General features: G+C 45.9%; 1 long non-coding RNA gene across 1 annotated transcript in view; it reads right to left on the bottom strand.

The window, feature by feature from the left end:
• The window catches only part of LOC139265191 (uncharacterized), a 29,088-nt gene extending 3,899 nt beyond the window's left edge, over positions 1-25,189 (bottom strand). Inside the window, exons 1-3 of the long non-coding RNA XR_011593497.1 lie at positions 25,117-25,189; positions 12,311-12,380; positions 3,919-4,026 (exon numbers count right to left, since the gene is read on the bottom strand). This is a non-coding gene — a long non-coding RNA (uncharacterized lncRNA). The remainder of the gene's footprint in view (positions 1-3,918; positions 4,027-12,310; positions 12,381-25,116) is intronic.
• Positions 25,190-25,563: the final 374 nt, after the last annotated feature.

Raw genomic sequence — 25,563 nt, 5'->3', positions numbered from 1 at the left:
TGTCAATAAGTGTGAGGTGATACATTTTAGTAAAAGAATTAACAGCAGTAATTATACTCTGAATTGAAGTAAGCTCACTGCTTTGGAAGAGCAAAGGGATTTGGGAGTACTTGTTCACAGGACATTAAATGCAACACCTCAGATTGATAAGGCTGCAAAAATAAGCTAATTGAATTCTAGGTTTAATCATGAGGTATAGACTATCAAAGCCAAACAGTGATAATGAACCTATATAAAACCTTAATAAGACCACAGTTAGAGCATAGTGTGAGATATTGAGCTGGGGAAATGGGCTAAAATTGTGGCAGACAGAATTCAATGTCAGTAAGTGGGAGGTGGTATATTTTCGTAAAAGAATTAACAGCAGTAATTATACTCTGAATTGAAGTAAGCTCACTGCTTTGAAAGAGCAAAGGGATTTGGGAGTACAAGTTTACAGGACATTAAAGGAAGGATATTGAGGCTTTAGAGAGAGTATAATAGATTCATTAGGATGCTGCCTAGTATGAAGACATACAAATATGAAGAAAGGCTTGAAAAATGGGGTCTTTATTTGTTTGAACAACTCACATTATGGGACACTATAACAGAGTGAGATAGAAACAGACTGTTGATGTGTCAAGAATGAAGCACCATAGATACAGATTCAATGTAAGAGATATAGCACAGAAAATTGTGAGGATTTGGAAATCAGGGTTACTAGTTGAGGCAGAAATTATGTCAACATTTAGGGCTAGAAATTTGGTATCGCCTGCTTTGAGGCGGTGACACCGGCGGAGCACTACTATTAATGTCGGGCGATGTCCACCGCCTTAAAGTGCGATATTCAGTTGTATCGCCCCAAGAGGAGAGTGGAGCACTAAGTGAAGCATTCTATCCTCCTCTTAGGGTGCTAACTGCATCCTAGCGCCAGAAGATGAAAAAGAAAATCCTTGTGAAAATTTCAGTAAACTTCCCCCACACTTCCCCACTACTGTAACAAATAAATAGAAGTTGAAAAACTGAAATTTCAGCACTTACCTTGCACTCCGGGATTGACGCTGAATCGACTGCTTTCCCCTGCCGGTGTCAACGCCAGGCGCTGCCACAGGCAAAGAAGTAAATTTTGCAAATGCGGGACTACAGAGGCGATGCACACTCGGTGACGCCACCAAGTGGGCGGCGCTAGTGAATGCAGCGCAAACTTTCAGCGCTGCCGCTAAACCTTCACTGAAGTTTGTGGCAGGAACTGACAGCGCGGCACTCGGACTGCAGGTATTTATTGGCCCCTTAGCGCCCCTCCCTGGCGCTAATGGTGGCGCTAAACCAAATTTCTAGCTTATTAGATTGGATAGTTGGATGATGGAAAAGGTATTGAAGGGTTGCAGGAACAGGGTGGATAAACGTCATTGGAACTATATCCAGGTGTGGAGGGTAAATGCCAACATAGGCTGGCCGGTTTCGTATTGTAACTTCTATTATTTCTATGAAATTGTTTGAAACTAAGCATTGAATGGAATTTCTTGCATATTGATATCTGTTGCTTTATTATGAAATATATCTTGCCCTTTGGAATGTTTTGCATGGCCAGTATTTAAGTGCTAACTGTTCTGACATCCTAAAGTGAAATATTAAAAACAGTAATATACTTGCCTTTGATAGATTTTCAACAGTAGTATTGAAGTACAGGGCAGGGTGCAATTCTTCCTTCCAGCAATAACTGGGTTAAACATATACTGGAAATTCTCCCCCCCCCCCACCCCCCCCCCCCTGCCCCCCCCCGCCACCCTCCGCTCTATTCATAAATCAATGGGTGAAAATTCCACTCATAATTGCCACAATACAGTCTTTTATTAATGTCAAGTATTGCTCACTCTCAGCAGGTGGTACTTAATGGCATCCAGCTTCAATTACATGTACTTTAGATTCAGAAGCTGTGCTGGTTGCAGGTTTTCTAATAAGGCCTAAGTTTTACAAAAGGCAATTCTCAGTGCCCTAAATCTTGTGACTGTAATAAGACAGCACAGAAATATCCTTGCTATTGTTCGGACAGTTCACACTGTGGACATATGTCATGTCACAATAATGAGAAAAGAAATGAAAGAGCACACTCTGTGCATACCAAATGTATAAATAGAAGTTGAAACCATGCAGGTTGGGAAGTATCTGAACTTTTTCTTTTCCTCAGTAGATTTTCTCCCCTCCCACCCTGAAGTAATTTGGAGCCTTCAGTTGTTGCAACTGCGACTAAATGTTTCAATGGAAAAGGCATCACCTGATGTTGTACTGAACCATACACACCAGAAGGTCTTAAGTTTGATCCATGGTTGTGTGGGGTTAGTTAATCTCAACCAAGCAGCAATTGGAATACTACAATTGCCCTAAGAATTACAGGGCAGGGGGAGAGGGGAACTGGGTGAGGAGGAAGAAAACAAAAATCAACCAGAGTTACACTTTTGATAGCCAGTGATTCCAGTTGGAAAAATAAGAATGTGCATGGGTTGACATTGATGCAGGGAGGATCATGTGTGGAGGAATTCTATCTTATAACTTGTTTCAAAATAAGACACAACCTTATAATGTCTTTAAAAATTCTACCTTATAACTTCTTTCAAAATAAGACAAGCCGAATTTAGAAATCCTAACTACGAAAGAATTCTAGCCTTCAAGGACTGACCCGAGATAAGTTACTTTATTAACTTCTTAAAACAGGACAATTGTTGAAATAAGCAGTCAGCTTGAACGGCCTAATCTGGATTGTTCATCATAAACAAATGGCAGCCTCCTTCTTGACTTCAGATGGCAAATCAAACAATGAATGCATGCAAACACACCAGTTAGTTCAGTTGAATTTGCAAAATGTCAAGTACCTCGCATAATCAAGACACAATTCTTGGGACCATGGAGGAGTTATTGGATAACTTCTTTAAAATAACACATCATGAAACAAACACTCAAGTGCCCAAAGCACAAACAAATTACACCTGCCCTTTGAACAAAAATGGTAAATTCACAAAAGCTATGTATTGATACAGGAGCTACGAATGCAAGGCTCAGCAAGAAAATAACTAATGATGATTTTCTTGAGATCTTATGAAACAGAGCAAAAAAGGGTATAAATGTTGAAAGCTGGAATGAGAGACTTAGGGCTAGATTTTACACTTTTGTGCAGATTGCCCAAAAATGGGCATTATTTCTGGCGTGGGCGGTAAATATGGGTTTTCCGATCGCTGGCTTGTCGCCCACTTTCAAACCCCCTAGTTTCCATTTTATAAAATGGCATTACTGCCAGCGATCTGAAATGGGCGTTAAATCTCTCTGACCTTCTGCTGTAAAGTGTCACCGTCCTTAGCAATGGCATGGCAATGCTCGATTCCCATGATTCAGGAAGTCAAGGGTCATCATTACATGCGCATAAGAGGAAACAGAGAGAGAGGGAGCTAAGAGGGAGTGAAGGCGTGTGTGGGTGGTGTGGCTGCTTTTGGAGGAAGGAGGGAGAGTTTCGAGCTTTATAGCAAATTGTGCCAAAAAACTTAGCTGTTACCAGCCAGATATTTTCCCGAATTTGGTGCCTATAATGGAGGAAGTGGAGGAGGCATCACAGCACGCTGTGGAGACTGATGCTGGCGAGAGCAGTGAGGTGGGAGAGGAACACATTGGAGGACGCAAAAGAGCGAGGAGGTTCTTGGACGAGGCTAATACCTCCCTCATGTAGGAGGTTGCGTTACGCTGGGGTGATTTGACACAGGGAGGGCATGGGAAGCCCACCCCAAAGGCCTACCAGAGGATATGGGCTGAGATAGCAAAGATGGGCTGAGATAGCAGAGGTGATCTCATCAGCGACCAATGAGATACATGAGGGCAACCAATGCTGAAAGCAATGGAACAACCTTGTCGGATCCGCAAGAGTAAGTATTAAATTTATTTACATGTACTTACGTGTTTTATAATTTGATTTGTAAGAGTCATGAGTGACTATCATCAGATGTGATGTCTTTCACTTTTACCAGGAATGTTGTCCTCAAAGTCTGTGGTCACAATGCATGTCTTTAGGTAAAGAATGATAATGTTCATAAACAACAGATGTAATCATGCTTATTATGTGTTGTATCAATCTCTGTGACAGTACCTAGCAATGATATCACGCAATTATCTCATGTCATGTCATGCTGTTACCTTTTACAGCAGAAGTTATCGAGGAATAGGTCCGAGCAGAGGCGTGAGTCATCAGCAACATCACTGACATTGAGGAGCAGGTGCTCACACTAGTAGGGAGCAACCCCCGGATGGCCACGCAGGCAGCTGCAGACCCTGAAGTGATGCCACGTGAGTAAAGTATACAACATTGCGTGTTGTAAAGACAATAGATGTCACACCCACTCATATCCGAACAATAATATATGATAGATGATTTCTAAAAGCGTTATATAAATAATGATGGCCTCATGAGAATCATTGCAATGCTGAATGTGTTGATGGTCATGAAATGTGATGATTTTGATAGCGGTGGTGCTTTTGTCGTGCATATGCTGTGAGTAGCGCTGGACTCACCTTGTGACCTGAGCACCCACTTCTCCTCTAATAACCTAATTTGTGTTTTGCAGCTCAGCCAGCAGCGCAGCCCCAGGCAAGACCACAGAGGCCAGAAGGTGGGGGCGTGGGGCCGGACTCAGCGGACGATCCTACATCTGCTGCTGAGGAGCTGCGATTCTCGCTCATCAATCAGCTTGGTCCGTTCTCCATGGATGAGAGTGCCGACTTTGAGGAGCCTGCACTGCCAGGCTCCAGAAGACATTCCACTCCAAGGCCATCTAGTGCTCCTTCGGCCATTCCTACCTCCACTCTGGAGGTACCGGGCCCAAGCACTTTGCCACAGGGCACTCCAGGTGTCCCCAGGACGGCGCCGACCACGCGGAGGTTTCGTGGACGTGGCAGGTCTGCTCCACGAGTGCCATATGAGAGCAGAGAGATGGTTCAGTTGTACACAAGGACTGTTGACATAGGTGACCAGATCATAGAGACATTGGGGAGCATATCCTGACAGCTGGCCAGCATCTCCAGCACTATGACCGAGTACGTACAGCGGATGGCGGAAGCCCTGGAGGCGATAGCCAGGAACCCTGGTGGCACAGGCCTCCCAGTGGTCCCGGAGTGCAGCACTCCAGCCCTAGGCTCAGCACCCCCAGTGCAATGACGCATGAGAGGGACGAGCAAGATCCTGCTTCTGCATCCGATAATGTTGCCACCTCGGTACCCCCCGCTCCTGGATCCGTGCGACCACTGGCTCTGCCTTCATCCCCCGCAATGAGGCAGCACCTGAGGAGCTCCTCGGCCAGGCGGCGTGGAGCGAGGAGGGGAAAGGTTAGAGGTAGGGAGAAGAAGGGGAGGGGGGAAGGAAAGTGAGGTGCATGTCCGCAGGTGATGGCTTTGTTATATCTCCATCTCGGTGTATGCAATTTGTTGTAAGGTATGGGGGTGGGGGGGGTGGTGGTGCACCCTGTTGGTTTATATTTGTGTTCTGTGTTGCTGGACATGTTGACCATTTGATTGATGTCAATGTTCTAAAAAGTGGGGTGGGGGTGGGGTGCTTTGCCCGTGATACTTATGATTTCAGACCAATGGTCTTATTAAATTTTATTCAACATAACCTTGTTGCGTATTGTCTCAGATAGCTGGACCGTTACACAATGGTGATTCCTTAACATGAAAGGGTATAAATATACTTAACTTGAATCAAATTAAACTTTAACTGCCACAAAGGTGATGCCCACCATTGATGCCTGAGCTGCACACACATCAGTGTTTCAGCTTTGTCAATAACAGCAACTTTCTTTCAGGCAAATCGCTTATTTATGAGCTGCTGACGTAAGAGTCTTGCAGCTATGTAGTCACCAAGGGCCCTTTCCTGCGGTCTGGAGAGGGGCGTGGGTATGGTTGGATAGTCAGCCTGATTGTCTGGCCCGAGGTCAGCGTCCAGCCCCTCATCCTCCTTTTCCTCTCTCTCCTCAGGCGGACCATCAGTCCCATCTGGCAATTCTTGTCCCCTCCTGATAGCCAGGTTGTGCAGCGTGGAGCACACGACCACGAATTGAGCTACCTGATCAGGGTTGTACTGTAGCTCCCCTCCTGAGTGCTCCAGGCATCTAAAGCGCTGCTTAAGCACACTAATTGTTTTCTGGACCACAATGCGTGCGGCTCTGTGGTTCTCGTTGTATTGCTTCTCAGCCTCGGTGTGGGTGTCACGCAGGGGGGTCTTCAGCCAAGTAGCTCGGCCATATCGTTTGTCACCAAGCACCTAGCATTGACCTTGTGGCTGACTGGTAAACATGTCAGATACAGCGCTCTCACGCAGGATGTGAGCCACATCAAAGCTGCCCGGATATTTGGCATTCACTGCCATAATTATCAGGTATGGTTGACAACTAGTTGGACCTTCAGGGAGTGAAATCCTTTTCTGTTGCGAAAAACCTCTGGGTCCTGAGAAGGTGCCCGCATGGCGACGTGCGTACAGTGTATTGCTCCCTGCACCTTGGGGAACTTAGCAATTTGGCAGAATGCTCCAGCCCTGTCAGTCTGAGCCTCCGTGGTCATCGGGAAGCTGATAAAGTCCATCTACGCATGGACAAGGCTTCCGTAACCTGTCTGATGCAGCAATGTGTGGCTTTCTGAGACATAGGGGAAATGTCGACCCTGGGGGCCTGAAAGGATCCGTACGCGTGACCTTGACCTCGAGGGACAGTGATGTCCTGAGGGTGCTGGCAGGCTGCAGATCTGCCCTGATGAGCTGGCATATCTCACTGATAACCACTTTGTGAAAGCGCAGTCTCTGAAGGCAGGTGTTCTCGGATAAGTCGAGGTAAGACCGCTTCTCCCTGTAAGTGCGGGGTGTATGGTTTGGACCCCCTCATCAGTCTGGCACATCTTAGATTGGACACATAATGCTGTGGATTAGACGTTGTGCCATTTGCACTCTGCAGCATCTGCGTTGTAATCGATGCAGGCTGAGAAATGGCTGGCCCCATTCCAATAAAGGTATAATGTCGATTGTTCACAAGCAATAAATTTCCCCACTAAGATACCTACAGTAAAACCCAATCGTCCACAGTATGAAAAGATGTCTCTTCATATGGTCACATCACCTGAGAAGAACTCCAGAGTAAATCCAAACTCCCCCAAAGTTGAAGCAGCCTTTTCAATGAAGTGACCTGCGATTTGAAAAATGGCATCCACACCGCTGTGATTAGTTCAGAACAGTTCAACTTTTTCAGAGTGGTGTTTTCGGCGAGCGTTATTGTGGGCGAGATGTTTAAAGTGACGCTGGGCGATCTCCTGGGCGTTAGTTTCGGCAAATGTGATCTTTACGACAAAAAAAAGTGTGTGGTCGGTATTATTGAATCTTGGCGTGAATTACGTGCTGAAAGTAACGCTGGGCAATATTATGGGTGTTGAGTTCGTCATTCTGATGATTCCACCCAAAAAAAGTGGGTGGGCGGTATTATTTTTTTCTCGGTGTTACGTACATGGCAAAAGTAACACTCAGCGATAAACGTCCGAGAAATGGGCGTCAGTTTCCATTTTGTGGCTAAATGGGCGATATCTGGGCGTTACACATCATTTCAACGTTAAAATGGACGTGAAGTGGCCGTTATGCATGGAAAAATAGCGGAAAATCTAGCCCTTAGACTCGCTTTAATGGGCAAAAGTGTATCTCGACTACAGAGCAAGGCAGAAGACATCGTGCTTGTTCTGTGGTCTCCTACTTCTCGGTGATTGAAGGAACCTGCTACCTTGATAATTGATGGATGGATATCCTGCTCAAACAATTTTAAGAATTGTAATATTGTAACAAAGTTTAATTTTAAAAGTAAGATTCTCTACTAAAAATAAGATTGTATTTTTCATCTTTCTTTAGATCAAAAATTTGGCAGATGGAGTATAATGTAGGAAAGTGTGAGGTTATCCATTTTGGCTGAAAAATTTAAAAAGCAAATTCTTATTTAAATGGAGAAAAATTACAAAATGTTGCAGTACAGAGAGACCTGGGTGTCTTTGTGCATGAAACAAAAAAAGTTAGTATGCAGGTACAGCAATTAATCAGGAAGGCAAATGGAATATTGGCCTTTATTGCAAGGGGGATGGAGTATAAAAGCAGAGAAGTCCTGCTACAACTTACAGGGTATTGGTAAGGCCACATCTGGAGTACTGCGTACAGTTTTGGTCTCTGTATTTAAGGAAGGATATACTTGCTTTTGAGACAGTTCAGAGAATGTTCACTAGGTTGATTCCGGAGATGAGGGGGTTGACTTATGAGGAAAGGTTGAGTAGGTGGGGCCTGTACTCATTGGAATGCAGAAGAATGAGAGGTGATCTGATCGAAATGTATAAGATTATGAAGGGGCTTGACAAGGTGGATGCAGAGAGGATGTTTCCACTGATGGGGGAGACTAGAACTAGAGGGCATAATCTTAGAATAAGGGGCTGCCCATTTAAAACTGAGATGAGGAGAAATTTCTTCTCTCAGAGGATTGTAAATCTGTGGAATTCGTTGCCTCAGAAAGCTGTGGAAGCTGGGACATTGAATATATTTAAGGTGGAGATAGACACATTTTTGAACAATAAGAAAGTAAAGGGTTATGGGGAGCTGGCAGGGAAGTGGAGCTGAGTCCATGATCAGATCAGCCATGATCTTATTGAATGACAGAGCAGGCTCAAGGGGCCAAATGGCCTACTCCTGCTCCTATTTCGTATGTTCTTAAGTTGTTAGGTGCTTATGTTGACATTGCGATTGACTAACTCACCAACAGTAAATTGCATATCGGTTCTTTAAATAACTCTCTATATATTTTTGAATAGGCTCCCACAGTCTTCTGTATCAATAACTCGTGAACCATGTCTCAAGTACACGCTTTTCGTGAAGAGGTACATTACTGAGGAGAGACCCCTAGGCCTTTACAATATCGGGTTGTCCCTTTCTTTTGGGGAGAGATAGTCCGGACTTTTCGACTCAGTTAGCGTCTTTAGGATTCGGCTACCTTTACCTTAGTTAAGGTAGCCGAATCCTAAAGTAGTAATCTCGGGATTGCTACCAGTGCCACGAGCTAGTCAGAGTAGGAATCGCAGGATAGTTCAGATGAATATGTGGCTTGAGCAGTGCTGCAGCAGGGAGGGATTCAAATTCCTGGGGCATTGGAACTGGTTCTGGGGGAGGTGGGACCAGTACAAACCGGACGGTCTGCACCTGGGCAGGACCGGAACCAATGTCCTAGGGGGAGTGTTTGCTAGTGCTGTTGGGGGGGAGTTAAACTAATATGGCAGGGGGATGGGAACCAATGCAGGGAGACAGAGGGAAACAAAATGGAGACAAAAGCAAAAGACAGAAAGGAGATGAGGAAAAGTGGAGGGCAGAGAAACCCAAGGCAAAAAACAAAAAGGGCCAATGTACAACAAAATTCTAAAGGATCAAAGTGTAATAAAAAGGCAAGCATGAAAGCTCGGTGCCTCAATGCAAGGAGTATTCGGAACCCAGGAGAGGGCTCTGAGCTAGTTCGAGTGGGTAAGAGCTCAGATGAACAGGACCCCAAGAAAGAATGCAAAAGGCAGGAGGCAACAGAGCAGAGTAGCACTGGGGTAAGTGTAAACCACAAGGTGATAGGAAGGGACAATATGTATGAATATAAAGGGGCTGCAGGAGTGGTCAAAACTAAAAATCATGGTTTACAAACTAGTATTAAAACACTCTACCTAAACGCACGCAGCATTCGAAAGAAAGTAAATGAGTTCACGGCACAAATCATTACAAATGGGTATGATTTGGTGGCCATTACAGAAACGTGGTTGCAGGGGGGCCAAGACTGGGAATTAAACATACAGGGGTATCTGACAATTCAGAAAGATAGACAAGAAGGGAAAGGAGGTGGGGTAGCTCTGTTAATAAAGGATAATATTGGCTCTAATCAACAAAATGTTGAATCATTGTGGGTGGAGATTAGAGATAGTAAGGGGAAAAAGTCACTGGTGGGCGTAGTTTATAGGCCCCCAAATAATAACTTCACGGTGGGGCGGACAATAATCAAGGAAATAATGGAGGCATGTGAAAAAGGAATGGCAGTAATCATGGGGGATTTTAACCTCCATATCGATTGGTCAAATCAAATCGCACGGGGTAGCCTTGAGGAGGAATTCATAGAATGCATACGGGATTGTTTCTTAGAACAGTATGTTACAGAACCTACAAGAGAGCAAGCTATCTTAGATCTGGTCCTGTGTAATGAGACAGGAATAATAAACAATCTCCGAGCAAAAGATCCTCTTGGAAGGAGTGATCACAATATGGTTGAATTTGTAATACAGTTTGAGGGTGAGGAAGTTGTGTCTCAAACGAGCGTACTATGCTTAAACAAAGGGGACTACAGTGGGATGAGGGCAGAGTTGGCTAAAGTAGACTGGAAACACAGACTAAACGGTGGCACAATTGAGGAACAGTGGAGGACATTGAAGGAGCTCTTTCATAGTGCTCAATAAAAATATATTCCAGTGAAAAAGAAGGGCGGTAAGAGAAGGGATAACCAGCCGTGGATAACCAAGGAAATAAAAGAGAGTATCAAATTAAAAACCAATGCGTATAAGGTGGCCAAGGTTAGTGGGAAACTAGAAGATTGGGAAAATTTTTAATGACAGCAAAGAATGACTAAGAAAGCAATAAAGAAAGGAAAGATAGATTACGAAAGTAAACTTGCGCAAAACATAAAAACAGATAGTAAAAGCTTTTACCGATATATAAAACGGAAAAGAGTGACGAAAGTAAATGTTGGTCCCTTAGAAGATGAGACAATTATTTTGCTTTGGTTTTCACAGTGGAAGACACAAAAACCATGCCAAAAATTGCTGGTCACGGGAATGTGGGAAGGGAAGACCTTGAGACAATTACTATCACTAGGGAGGTAGTGCTGGACAGGCTAATGGGTCTCAAGGTAGACAAGTCCCCTGGTCCGGATGAAATGCATCCCAGGGTATTTAAAGAGATGGCGGAAGTTATAGCAGATGCATTCGTTATAATCTACCAAAATTCTCTGGACTCTGGGGAGGTACCATCGGATTGGAAAGCAGCTAATGTAATGCCTCTGTTTAAAAAAGGGGGCAGACAAAAGGCAGGTAACTATAGGCCGGTTAGTTTAACATCTGTAGTGGAGAAAATGCTTGAAGCTATCATTAAGGAAGAAATATCGGGATATCGAGATAGAAATCGTACAATCAAGCAGACGCAACATGGATTCATGAAGGGGAAATCATGTTTAACTAATTTACTGGAAATCTTTGAGGATATAACGAGCATGGTGTTAGAGGTGTACTGATGGATGTGGTGTATTTAGATTTCCAAAAGACATTCGATAAGGTGCCACACAAAAGGTTACTGCAGTAGATAAAGGTACGCGGAGTCAGAGGAAATGTATTAGCCGCACCTGGAGTATTGCGTGCAGTTTTGGTCACCTTACTTAAGGACGGATATACTGGCTTTGGAGGGGATACAGAGACGATTCACTAGGCTGATTCCGGAGATGAGGGGGTTACCTTATGATGATAGATTGAGTAGACTGGGTCTTTACTCGTTGGAGTTCAGAAGGATGAGGGGTGATCTTATAGAAACATTTAAAATAATGAAAGGGATAGGCAAGATAGAGGCAGAGAGGTTGTTTCCACTGGTCGGGGAGACTAGAACTAGGGGGCACAGCCTCAAAATACGGGGGAGCCAATTTAAAACCGAGTTGAGAAGGAATTTCTTCTCCCAGAGGGTTGTGAATCTGTGGAATTCTCTGCCCAAGGAAGCAGTTGAGGCTAGCTCATTGAACGTATTCAAATCACAGATAGATAGATTTTTAACCAATAAGGGAATTAAGGGTTATGGGGAGCGGGCGGGTAAGTGGAGCTGAGTCCACGGCCAGATCAGCCATGATCTTGTTGAATGGCGGAGCAGGCTCGAGGGGCTAGATGGCCTACTCCTGTTCCTAATTCTTATGTTCTTATGTTCTTATGTTCTGTTCTTACATTGCGAGTGAACACTTGAGGAGTACGCCTGAATGAGATAGTCCAAAAGGGGCTACGATTGTTAATTTTTCCTTTCAGAGGCTAACACTATATTAAGCCGCTATAGTAGAATAGTCTGACAACACTCACTGTCAAGCCACTTACATTAAACAGGGCCATTTCAGCAAGGAATTGGAAGGCTACTGCCACCCATGGCACTCCATCTCAGCAACAGTCGATGCCTTCAGGGTGGGAGGGGAGAAAAGCTATTGAGGAAAAGTAAAAGTTCAGAAAAGTGTTAAATATTTACCTGATTTGCTCTCATTTGAGCATCTGTCCCTGCTGAGAGAAAGCTGGTTCTGAAGTGAGAGATATTTTACCTGCATAGTTTGGAGAGACAAAAGGTTAAGTAATCAGAGGCTAAATGAAGGATGGAAATTTTCCATCAGTTTCAATAAAGACTTTCTGAACCAGTTCATCAACTTTTCTAATTGCATACAATGTGAGCAATAAGGCAAATTTTGATGTTTTACTTAGAAATGCCAATGTCTATATTGTGTTCCTAATACAGATGAGGCTGCACACAGCGAGGTTAAAGTAACAGTGACCTCAGTCTTTAATAAGACACTCCAGAGTGAGGAACAGGTTTTAGAGGCCGGCTTATAAACAGTGCTCCCAAGGGATGCTGGGATCCCTTGGGACTTCAGGGGATGCGCTCCCTGGTGGTGGAACATGGGAGTGCATGCTTTGCAGATACACAACATCACTCCCCTGGCAAAGTCAAAGTGAAAATTATTTACAAGGTGAGGCGGTCGGGAGCCTTTCTTTCCCTGGTGGACCGCCTCGGTACAAATGTCTGTTCTGGTGTGTTGGCTGTGCCCTCGCTGGGCTGGCGTTTTGTTGGCCCTGCAGGGCTGCTAGGTGAGCCTGGCCTTGCTGGGCTGTTGGGCGTGATGGGTTCGATTTCCTGGTCGGTGGTGTCGTTGATCTTTTGGGTGTGTGTTGTGGGCTCGAAAAAGGTGGTGTCGGCTGTGGGTTGTTCAGGGCAGTCTGTGAACCGCAGCCTCGTTTGGTCCAGGTGCTTTCTGCAAATTTGTCTATTGTCGAGTTTGACTACAAACATCCTATTCCCTTCTTTAGCTATCACAGTGCCCGCGATCCACTTGGGACCATGTCCATAGTTTAGCACATACACAGAGTCATTCAGATCAATTTCCCATGACACAGTGGCGTGACCATCGTTTACATTTTGTTGCTGCCGCCTGCTCTCTACCTGATCATGCAGGTTGGGGTGAACCAGCGAGAGTCTGGTTTTAAGTGTCCTTTTCATGAGTAGCTCAGCCGGGGGCACCCCTGTGAGCGAGTGGGGTTTCATGCAGTAGCTGAGTAGTACACGGGACAGGCGGGTTTGGAGTGAGCCTTCTGTGACTCGTTTAAGGCTCTATTTGATAGTTTGTACTGCTCGCTCTGCCTTCCCATTGGAGGCTGGTTTAAACGAGGCCGAGTTGACATGTTTGAACTCATTGTGAGTCATGAATTCTTTAAATTCGGCACTGATGAAACATGGCCCGTTGTCACTGACCAGTATGTCAGGCAGGCCGTGGGTGGCAAACATGGTCCTCAGGCTTTCAATGGTGGCGGTGACGGTGCTTCCCGACATTATTTCACATTCAATCCATTTTGAAAAAGCATCCACCACCACCAGGAACATTTTACTGAGAAACGGGCCCGCATAGTCGACATGGATCCTCGACCATGATCTGGAGGGCCAGGACCACAAACTTAGTGGTGCCTCTCTGGGCGCGTTACTCAACTGAGCACATACGCTGCACTGCTATACACAGGGCTCTAAGTCAGAGTCGATACCGGACCACCACACGTGGGATCTGGCTATCGCTTTCATCATTACTATACCCGGGTGTGTGCTGTGGAGATCCGAGATGAACGGCTCCCTGCCCTTTTTTGGTAGCACTACGCGGTTACCCCACAACAGGCAGTCTGCCTGAATGGACAGCTCGTCCTTTCGCCGCTGGAACGGCTTGATTGGCTCTTGCATTTCAACAGGGATGCTGGCCCAGCTCCCATGCAGTACACAGTTTTTTACTCGGGACAGCAGAGGATCTTGGCTGGTCCAAGTCCTAATCTGGAGGGTCGTGACAGGTGATTTATCATTTTCAAATGCTTCCATGACTATCAACAAGTCTGCGGGCTGCGCCACCATCAACAAGTTTGCAGGCTGTGCCATTTCCACCACCGTGGCTAACTGAGAGCATCTGCACAGTTCTCGGGGCCTGGCCTGTGGCGGATGGTATAGTTATACGCTGATTGTGCTAGTGTCCACCTTTGAATGCGGGCTGAGGCATTAATATTTATCCCCTTGTTTTCAGCGAACAGGGACGTTAAAGTAACAGTGACCTCAGTCTTTAATAAGACACTCCAGAGTGAGGAACAGGTTTTAGAGGCCGGCTTATAAACAGTGCTCCTAAGGGATGCTGGGATCCTTTGGGACTTCAGGGGATGAGCTCCCTGGTGGTGGAACATGGGAGTGCATGCTTTACCGATACACTACAGTCTAATTTGGAAATACCAAGGAAAGGTATGCTGGCCTGAAAGAATGAAGCCGAAAAAAAACACAAAGTATTATAGTGAACTTAAATTAAACGTAAAGGGCTAAAAATTTGGTTGGTTTTTTTTTAAGGCGCTAATGTTGGGCAGTTGCTAAATTTAGCGCCGGAAAATGGCTAGCGACGGGAGCCACATAATTCAGTTGTTGCACCCCGATGGCTTGGAGCGCTAAGGGAAGCGTTCTACACTTCTCTTCGGGCGCTAGGTCGGGTGAGCTACTGAAAATCTGTTGCTAAAGAGCTGGCTTCGTAGTGATCTAAGAGAGGTCTCTCTGCAACAAAAAGAATCAGAACAAAAAACACAAAAAACATTCCCTATGCATTGCTCACCCCAAATAAAGATAAACCGTGGAAAGAAAAATATCAATCACAGTTACCTCAGTCATTCCTTCTCTTAGCGTCCCAGGACAGCTCTGCTCACCAGCTTTCTCTGGCGGTGACACTACAGAGCGTTACGGGTGCAGCACAAACCAAATTTTGCAGACGTGTCGATACTGGGGGCGTTGCACACTTACACTCCACTCATGGGCGATACACCTCAGCGCCGCCGGTACCGGCACACTGAATTTGCCGAGTGCAGTAATGCCGGTGTTGCAACTACAAACCCTGTAGCACCCTTCGCGGGGTCGCTATCCAACTGAATTTCTCCCCCTTAGAATTGCACAACAGAATAACAAAAGCAATGGCAAAAACACAATCCAGGACACAAACGGATATGAAATACAGATCAGTCCACATTCAGTATTTGAAAGTCTGGATGAACTCTGCATAAAATACCAGCTAGTCCTCCACAATGAAAGTCATTTCAGCGCGGAGGCCCTAACCTGCGTGAGAACACCAGCGGCAGGTCGGGACTATAAAAGGAGTGGCGAGCGGCCTTGGGAGCAGCGTGGAGGCATACTACTTCAGGGAACAGCAAAGAGGGCGATGGCAGTGAAGAGTGACGTTATCAAGGTCCAGGTCGGTGATTAGAACATGGGCAGGTACAACAAGAGCGGTGAGATGGGGCGAAGGAGCAGCGACAGATTAGAGGGACGTGATCGGGGCCCAGGAGAGGCATAAGTTCGGGGCCCGCGGCCCAGTGGCAGCAAGGCCCAGCCCACACTGTGATATGTGTGCACACTAGGTCCGTGCAGCAGAGCTGGTCTCCAGTCGTTGTAGATAACCATTGCCACTGGAACAAGACCTAGCTCTGTTAAGCCCTTGTGGTGGCTGGTGTTCAACGGCCACCCCACGTTAAAAAAATCCACGCTCAGGCCCCTTCCACCCTTCAGGATGTAATTCAGGACCTAGAATATTAGGTCCTTCATTAAACGCCTCTGAACTCATCCTTTTTTGGCGTGGAAGCAAGTCATCCTCGTTTCGAGGGACTGCCTTCGATGATTATTTCAGAAAACAAAAATATTTTGTTGACAAGGTCAATCAACAGAATCTGTACAACTTAAACGGGCATTCTTCCTTAAAAAAAGGTTGGGCAAACACTTTATTCTGCTTCTTGACAAATTTAATGGTGTAAATTACTTTGCAATACATCATGAGTGATGCTATAATGATTGAAGCAATTCACAGCACTTCTCTTTTTTCTATTTCAAAATTTGTTTTCACTATTTTACAGACATTTTACATTTGCAATGCCTCATAGCTGTAATTTTTTTTAGAATTAAGGATGACTATTTTTCTGAAGTATTTATTTTCCCTAATACCAGCTTTTATCAAAAGGTTTTCACAGGAGAGATTGGCTGCACTTCATCATGCTTTGCGCACTCACGCTCATGGCTGTGGTATCTGTGATTTACATTGAATTTTGGCTCTGTAATTACTTAGAACCCGAGGCAGATGGGTATAGCCTAAGTATACAAACTGAAGATTCTGAAATTGAGCTATGCTGTAAATGCTTAAAAGTCTCTGCAACATATAGTGCTTAGAAGAAATGTTTTAACAGGCAGATAATTGCAGTGTCCATCTGTAAATTAGGGGAAATATTTTTGAAATAATGTTGGGAGCTGCATCTCCACAGTTATAAAATTAATAATTAACCAAAAGAAGACACGTTCGGTAGATGTTTGTAATATTTCCTTTGAAATTAAGACCTGTAAGTAGTGCAGAAGATATCCATTGAACAATGTACCAGGAGCAAATGTCATAAATAGACGGGACCACGATGCTGCACCACACACCAGAAACTGTACCTGGATTGTGTGAAAGAGAGTTTGGTTATGAAACTGTAGACTTTAAAACATCTGAAGCTGTATCATAAAGGACATTTCAATTTCCGTGTCATATATGCTGTCTTCATATAATTTGTTTTGTGTTGATTTACACTTGGAGAAATTGAATCAAGGAACTGAGCTTCAATGTGGCATTACTACATAGACAAACAATGCAAGTGTAGCTGATACCCTGTGCACAAAACCGAAATCTTTTGTTTCTGACCCTTAGCATTGAGAACAGGACCCATAGCAATGATAAAAGTTATTTATTGAGGATGACTCTTGAACAAAACAACAACAATGTTGAAATCTGCATTATGTTTAGTCCAATTATCCATCAAAGGTTTTGTCGAACAAAGCTTTGAACTGGTAATGTGTCTTTTGTTATTTGTATTTCAGGTCCTTTTCTTGGTGAATAAAATGACATAATGGGGCCAAGTTTCCACATGATTTGCGCCTGATTTTTAGGAGCAACTGGTGGAAAACGGACTATCGTAGAAATCACAATTCTCCACATTTTTTTTTCTGCAGTTCTCGTCAGGTAGAACAGTTCTACTTTGGAACAGAATTTTTTCTTCAAAAGAGGGCGTGTCCGGCCACTGACGCCTGATTTGAAAGTTTCCACAGTGAAAACGTACTCCAAACTAAAGTAGAATGGAGCAAGTGAAGATTTTTGTAGAACTGAAAAAACCTGTTCTACACATTAAAAAATCAGGCGCAGGTTACAAATTAGGCGTCCAGAACGAGGTGGGGGGGGAGGGGGGGGAGGGGAACTCATTAAATTCTACAATAAATCCTTATTTATACTTCTACAAATATTATACAAATAAATCCAACCTGAATAAACATTTATAAGCAAAGAAGAGATTAAATAAACCATCTTCCTACCTGTGTGAAAGTGCTTCAGGCACAGAGAATGCTGCAGGCGTTCGTTCCTGCGGGGGGGAGGGGAGAAGGGAACAGCCGTTTCGATCCCGTGGAGGGGAGGGGGGGAATTAAACAGTCGCTTCGTTCCCGCGGAGGGGAGGGGGGGAATTAAACAGCGGCTTCGTTCCCGTGGAGGGGGGGGGGGGGGGAATTAAACAGCCGCTTCGATCCCGTGGAGGGGAGGGGGGGAATTAAACAGCCGCTTCGATCCCGCGGAGGGGAGGGGGGGAATTAAACAGCCGCTTCGTTCCCGTGGAGGGGGGGGGGGGGGAATTAAACAGCCGCTTCGATCCCGCGGAGGGGAGGGGGGGAATTAAACAGCCGCTTCGATCCCGTGGAGGGGAGGGGGGGAATTAAACAGCCGCTTCGATCCCGCGGAGGGGAGGGGGGGAATTAAACAGCCGCTTCGTTCCCGCGGGGGAGGGGGGGGAATTAAACAGCCGTTTCGTTCCCGCGGAGGGGAGGGGGGGGGTGGGAACAGCCGCTTCGTTCCCGCGGGGGGGGGGGGAAGGAGACAGTGAGAAGGCTGCAAGTGCTAATGTGCTTTTATTAAAAAAATGTTAAAAAATTAAACAGCTACAAAGAACTACAAAAATGGCCGAGTGCCAATGTTTTTTTCACACTGAGCATGCGCGAACGCTCCAACGCGCACACGCAGCGTTGCCGGCAGGAAAAAAAACTAATTTAAATAGTTCCCGCCCCCTCCCACTTACAAAATCGGCGCGAGTGTAGGCTCCGCCCCCCTGGGCGCCGCGCCAGGCAGACAAGGAGCTGCAGAACGCTCCAGAATCGCGAGGTTTTGTTTAGGCGCCGTTTTAGGCGTGAAAAACGGGCGCCCAGCTCGGAGGGGCACCCGTTTTTTATCATGTGGAAACTTGGGCCCAATGTTTCTACAAAAGCAAAATACTGCTGATTCTGGAAATCAGAAATAAAAACATAAAATGCTGGCAATTCTCAGCAGATTAGGCAGCATCTGTGGAGAGAAAAACAGAGTTAACATTTCAATCGATGACCTTTCATAACGTTCTGATGAAAGGTCATTGTCCTGAAACGTTAACTGTGCTTCTCTCTCCACAGATGTTACCTGAGCTGTTGAGTAGTTCCAGCATTTTCTGTTTTTATTACATAATATTTCTATTATTTTAGTTCCCATACAAGGTGTATTGTGTGACACAAGTAAGAACAAATTATCTTGATTATCTGACAATTCTCATTATCTACCTGGGAACCCCTCCATTATAGTGACTAATGAAAGTTCTATTTTGGTCCCACTAATTTGAACCATTGCCATCTAAAGATGCCATCATAACATACCACACATATTGGTCAGAACTTTCTAGGGTCCGTACGGGTGCGATTGGAGGTGGGTCGTGAGTGAAATTTGAAATACCTTGGAGCGAGTCATGAAACCGCCGTCATCCCGCCACCACGTGCCTTTCCCTCGGACACGTTTGCCAGTGCGGCAGTGATCCGAATGGCAGGGGCGGCTGAGGTAATTTCGATGATTATAAGGCCCTTAAACCTCTTTTTAACCCCACCTTTCAAATTTTCCTGGATGACCATGGGAATCATGCAGCTCAGGAACCACATCTGTCAATCTGAGATGGAAGTGGAGTGGCCATTGATCCAACTCATTAGTGAACAGCATGAAATGTACAATAAAAACTTCCACCTAACACTTGGTCACTTTCCTCAGGCAGATGCTGTTGCTGAATGCATTGTCAGCATAGATTTAGATTTCTAGTGGTTGCAAATCTTTTTAGCAAAGTCAGGACCCATTGTCACCTCATTGGTTCCATTGACAGATTGCTTCTGTCATCTCTACTTGACCTGTCATCTATTACATAAGCATGGATGCCGTTTATACTGTCTTACCTTGGTCCTCAGAATTGGACCTCAATGAGCCCCAACACCAGCAGCACCAGGCAAACCAGCAGCACCAACAACAACACCATCAACCTTCTCCTCAATTACCTGATGCTCCACAGGACAGAGGGCATCAGCACTGGGCTGCCCCATGCTGGTGGTGGTACCCCCAACACAAAGTATACAGGCAGAGGATGAGCTTCCTCAAGGTGACTGAGCAGCAGTGCCAAAGGATGCTCAGGCAATTGTGCTGGGATATCGCAGACATTTGCACATTGCTTGAGCAAGACCTACAGCTAAGAGGAGTGCATGGACATGCCTTACCAGTGGCTGCCAAATTCACCAGCACGCTCAACTTCTTCGCCTCAGGCTTCTTCCAGGGATCAGCAGCAGACACTTGCGGCATCTCGCAGTCAGCCGCCCACATATGCATCACACAGGTCACCAATGCCTCTATGACAAGTCAGTCAATTATATCAACTTTTCCACTGATGAAGCCGGTGTTACTGAGCGGGCGCTCGGCTTTGCCGCTCTGGCTGGTTTCCCATGGGTCAGGGCATCATTGACTGCACACATATGGCCATCAGGGCCCCCATCATCAGCCAGGAGTCTTTGTCAACTGCAAGGGCTTCCACTCCCACAATGTGCAGCTCATCTGAAACCATAGTAAGATAATAATGTATCTGTGTGTCAAATTCCCTGGCAGCTGCCATGACTCATCCTTCGCCAGTCCACCAACCCTCAGCTCTTCGATCCTCCAAAAGACGTTCCACTGGCTGCTTGGAGACAAGGGCTATACACTGAAGATGTGGTTCATGACACCCTTGAGGAGGCCAAGTACTGAGGCCGAGGAGATATATAACAGCCACATTTCAACTAGGTATGTCATAGAGTAGACAATAGGCATGCGGAAAATGCACTTCAAATGCCTTGACAGATCTGGAGGAGCCCTTCAGGACGCATCTGCCAGGGTCTCCAGAATTGTCGTGGTCTGCTGCGCCATGCACAACATAGCACAACAGCGAGGATTAGTGCTGCATGAGGAGCAAGGCTATGAGCGCACAGCTTCTTCTTCTTCAGAGGAGGACAATGAGGAGGGGGATGATAAGGAGGAGGAGGACGAGGAGGCGGAACATCAGCTGGAAGACGAGGAGGAGCAGGAGCTGGAGGAAGCTCTGGTCTAGATCCCACCAGCACCCGAGCACATTGCTGCCTGTGAGGCCAGGGATGGCCTCATCATGGCCAGATTTACTTCAGGGATTACACCCATATGGCTGCCACATGCTGCGCCAGTTTGGCACCACCCCACACCATAAAGCCATTCTTTTCACACTGACAACCATTGTTGGAGGTAACGTTATGTCTCACCATTCACTTCAACTCACTAAGCCACTTCCAAAGTTGCACACAAATTTGTCCATAACCGGAAAGTGGTGAAAATAAATATTTTTATTTGTGATATCACAGTAATGGAAATTTATACAAACATTTATTAAAACACCCAAGTGGCTACGCTTATGCATTTACTTTTGTTTCAGCTTTCTCTTACATGTGCCTCTACAAGGTATTGCCCCTGTGACTTCAGCAGAGGTAGAGGCAGCCATCTCACTTCCCTGCTGCGACTACATAGTCACTTTTGTCGGATGACCTCTGGGCTTTGGAGCCTGTGATGGCCCCGCCAAAGTCTGCTCCATCTGCGACTGTGCAGGGCCAGACTCAGCCATCGGAATCCGAGGAGCGTCTGAGGCTCTGACTGAGGGGGGAGGGGGCAACAGGAGAGAAGTGTGAGCGCTTTGAGAGGAGCACCCACTTCAATGTCCCCCCTCACCATCATCCCTCTCATGGGCCACCTGCACTTCCCTGCTAGCAATGAGGTGGAGTACACCTTGCTGCACAGCAGTGGGGTCATTCCCCCTAGAGAGGAGGTCTATGAGCATCTGCTATCTATTCTCCATAGATAGCCATCTATTTTCCAGAGAGACTATTAGCTGTTTAATGTTGGTGCTCATGTTTGAGATGGACTCCTCCATTCTCTATACATTTGTAGATATCGTGGTGACAAAATCTGTCAAAGCTTCCTGCAATTCTTGTTGCACCTCCAGGATCGTCCTCTGTCTGGATGGCCCCTGAGGATCAGCATCTGCATGCAGCTGAGCAGAGCTGGGAGCCTCCTACACCCTCCGGTGAGGACTCTTCACTGCTGCCTCTGTCTCCACCATCTGCTCTTGCTCACTTGTGAGTTGTGAGACACCAAGTGACAACATTATATCTCACATGGCACCCACCGAGGTGTGCGTATCTGCGCTGGTGCTGGGTGCGCTTATATCTAGTGATAGTGCGCCCTCAAAGGCTAGTGATTCCTCTGAGGAGTCGTCTTCTTCTTCCTCCTGGACATTGGTTGGGGGTGGGGGGGGGGCACATTGATGGACCTGTGGGACAGTAAAGAGATGAGTAAGTATGTCATATCTACAATGGGTACAGATACCGTTATGCACATGATGAACATTCACTGGCTGTTGATGTGAGTTCCTATATGAGTGACTGCTGTATGCCATGTGCCTGTATGAGAAGTACTTCTGTCACCAGGTTGCTGAGATGTCCCCCTCTCTCCGTCTCCCACCTCAAACTGCTCTTCAACACCTGATATTTCCAGGGCAACCTCCTCTGCTGCAGTTAAGGTGGCCAATGATGGAGGGCCACCTCCGATTCTCTCCCTCTCCCTCTTATTGTGGGCTCTATTTTCCTGCAAGGAGGGAAAGAACAGACGGTTAAGTGAGAGTGACGGAGTGAGTGTAAGGAATGGATGGGTTACATCTTTAGAGGGAGACTATGATGGAGTGGGGTGCCAATGCTAAGTGGCCTCCTTGTGTGTTGTTAGTTGGTATGATTGCATTAGGATAAGGGTGAGTGTGAGGTGTGGTTAGTCAGATGGGGATCTGATAAGGTGGATAGAGATAGAGGGATGGGAAGACGTGCAAGGTATGTTGGTGTGAGTGATGATGTGCAGGAGTAGGGTTGGGAAGGCAGAGTGATGGGGATGTGATGAGAGGCACAGCAGGATGAAGTTAAGTGTGGCTTTGCACTCACCATTCATAAGAACATAAGAAAAAGGAGCAGGAGTAGGTCATACGACCACTTGAGCCTGCTCCGCCATTTAATACGTTCATGATTGATCCGATCATGGACTCAGGTCCACTTCCCTTCCCACTCTCCATAACCCTTTATTCCCTTATCATTGAAGAAACTGTCTATTTCTGTCTTAGATTTATTCAATGTCCCAGCTTCCACAGCTCTGTGAGGCAGTGAATTCCACAGATCCACAACCCTCTGAGAGAAGAAATTTCTCCTCATCTCAGTTTTAAATGGGCGGCCCCTTATTCTAAGATTATGCCCTCTAGTTTCAGTCTCCCCTATCAGTGGAAACATCCTCTCTGCATCCACCCCGTCAAGCCCCCTCATAATCTTATACGTTTCGATAAGATCACCTCTCATTTTTCTGAATTCCAATGAGTAGAGGCCCAACCTACTCAACCCTTCCTCATAAGTCAACCCCCTCATCTCTGGAATCAACCTTGTGAACCTTCTCTGAACTCCCTCCAAAGCAAGTATATCCTTTCGTAAATATGGAAACCAAAACTCCACGCAGTATTCCAGGTGTGGCCTCACCAATACCCTGTACAACTGTAGCAAGACTTCTCTGCTTTTATACTCCATCCCCTTTGCAATAAAGTCCAAGATTCCATTGGCCTTCCTGATCACTTGCTGTACCTGCACACTATCCTTTTGTGTTTCATGCACAAGTAACCCCAGGTCCCTGTGTCCTGCAGCACTCTGTAATCTTTCTCCATTTAAATAATAACTTGCTCTTTGATTTTTTCTGCCAAAGTGCATGACCTCACGCTTTCCAACATTGTACTCCATCTGCCAAATTTTTGCCCACTCACTTAGCCTGTCTATGTCCTTTTGCAGATTTTTTGTGTCCTCCTCACACATTGCTTTTCCTCCCATCTTTGTATTGTCAGCAAACTTGGCTACGTTACACTCGGTCCCTTCCTCCAAGTCGTTAATATAGATTGTAAATATTTGAGGTCCCAGCACTGAACCCTGCGGCACTCTACTGGTTACTGATTGCCAACCCGAGAATGAACCATTTATCCCTACTCTCTGTTTTCTGTTCGTTAGCCAATCCTCTATCCATGCTAATATATTACCCCCAACCCCGTGATGTAATGAGAACATTGAAACTTTTGCTGCACTGTACCCAGGTCCTCTTGACAACATCTCTGCTGTTGACCTCCTCTGCTATTTGGAGCCAGGTTCCTTTGGTCTGCTGGGGAGGTCTCTTCCGCCCATCGGAAAGGAAGAGGACCTCCCTGCCAGCTCTCACTCCCTCCACAAGCATATGGATGGAGTCATCTGAGAAGCTGGGTGCAACCCTCTGTTTCTATGCAGTCATGTTTGCTGGAGTCATAGAAGCATAGAATCATAGAAGTTTACAACACAGAAGGAGGCCATTTCAGCCCTTCGTGTCCATGCCGGCCAACAAGAGGCTATCCAGCCTAATCCCACTTTCCAGCTCTAGGACCGTAACCCTGCAGGTTATGGCACTTCAAGTGCACATCCAAGTACTTTTTAAATGCCCATCAACCATTACCATTGTTAGTCCTTCCAAGACTCCAAGGGTCCAGTGCAGTGCGCGCACAATCCTCGATGAACCTTCAAATGCATGGCTCCTTTAAATATCCTGGCTGAAGATGTGTCATCGATGACATCATCAGACTTGCACCATTTCATACAGCTGGGTAACGCACAGGTGCCTTAATAGGCACCATTAATGGAAGGTGGATCTCAGGAGTGGAATGGAATGAGGAACGGGTCATGACCTACCACCGCTACAGCCCACACCCGACCTGCCCATGTACAGAAAATTAAGGCCATTGTATTTAAACATAGTCTTGGCCCCAAAGGTAAATTAAATGTAGTGTCCTGTAGTTGGATTGAGTGGAAAATGATTAATGTTTCAATTTAATGGAAATAAATTTACAGTAAATCATTTACATCATTAGAATGGGAAATGAAATACATTATTATGGACAAGACATGGAATAGAATATATTGTGAGTGTAGGAAATATGCTGCAGAAGCCAGTGGGAGATTCTAATTCTCTATGGTTTTTGGATACGGAGCCATGGGCTGGATTTTTGGCTTTGCTGATTTCGGAGCAGTAATGGGGCCGGGTAGTAAAGTTTGTGCCTGGGAACAGTTTGGGCCCTGAGAGTGGGGCGGAGTTTTAAGGGAGGCATTGCGCACCTCTCTTAGGACACTAGGCCGGCTGAGTCTGCGAAAATCCCCAGCTAAAGAGCTGGCAAGGAGAGGTCTGAGGAGAAAAAAAACCTTGAAAAATCCACCAAAAACATTCCCAATCCATAAACCACACCACCACAACATAAATTGCAAATGAAAACAAAAGCAAAAACGATCGCACTTACCTGGGATGGAGCCGGTATAGGTTGGAGCTCCCGTTGTCACAGGCGGTCCCAGGGGGGCGCGCTCCGGGGCGTATGGGTCGGGCGGGAGTCCAAAAGCAAGCCGGTGTCGCAACCAGGGGCGTTGCACACCGGCTAGCCTCCTCCGGGCGTTGCTGCTCCGCGCCCCCACAAAACTATCCCCGAAAACCCTCACGGGACGTTGGAAACTGACCGTCCGCCCAGAAGAGTTCGCCACTACTATTGACGCCCCTCCGGGGCGAAAACAGAGGTGGAAAATCCAACTCCACAACTGTTAAAGGGGAAGTATGTTTGAGTTTTTGTCAAAGTACTTTTAAACTGAAAGAATCACTGGAATATTTACCCTAAGCATCTTCCAGCATCACGTCTTCAGCAATTTGATAAATCAATATTCCTCTTAAAATTGGAATATTACAAAATGTATGACGG

The sequence above is a fragment of the Pristiophorus japonicus genome, chromosome 6 (assembly GCF_044704955.1).
Source record: "Pristiophorus japonicus isolate sPriJap1 chromosome 6, sPriJap1.hap1, whole genome shotgun sequence".
Classification (NCBI taxonomy): domain Eukaryota; kingdom Metazoa; phylum Chordata; class Chondrichthyes; family Pristiophoridae; genus Pristiophorus; species Pristiophorus japonicus.
Note: the sequence above shows the minus strand (reverse complement) of the source record. Positions and strands in the feature narration are given on the sequence as shown.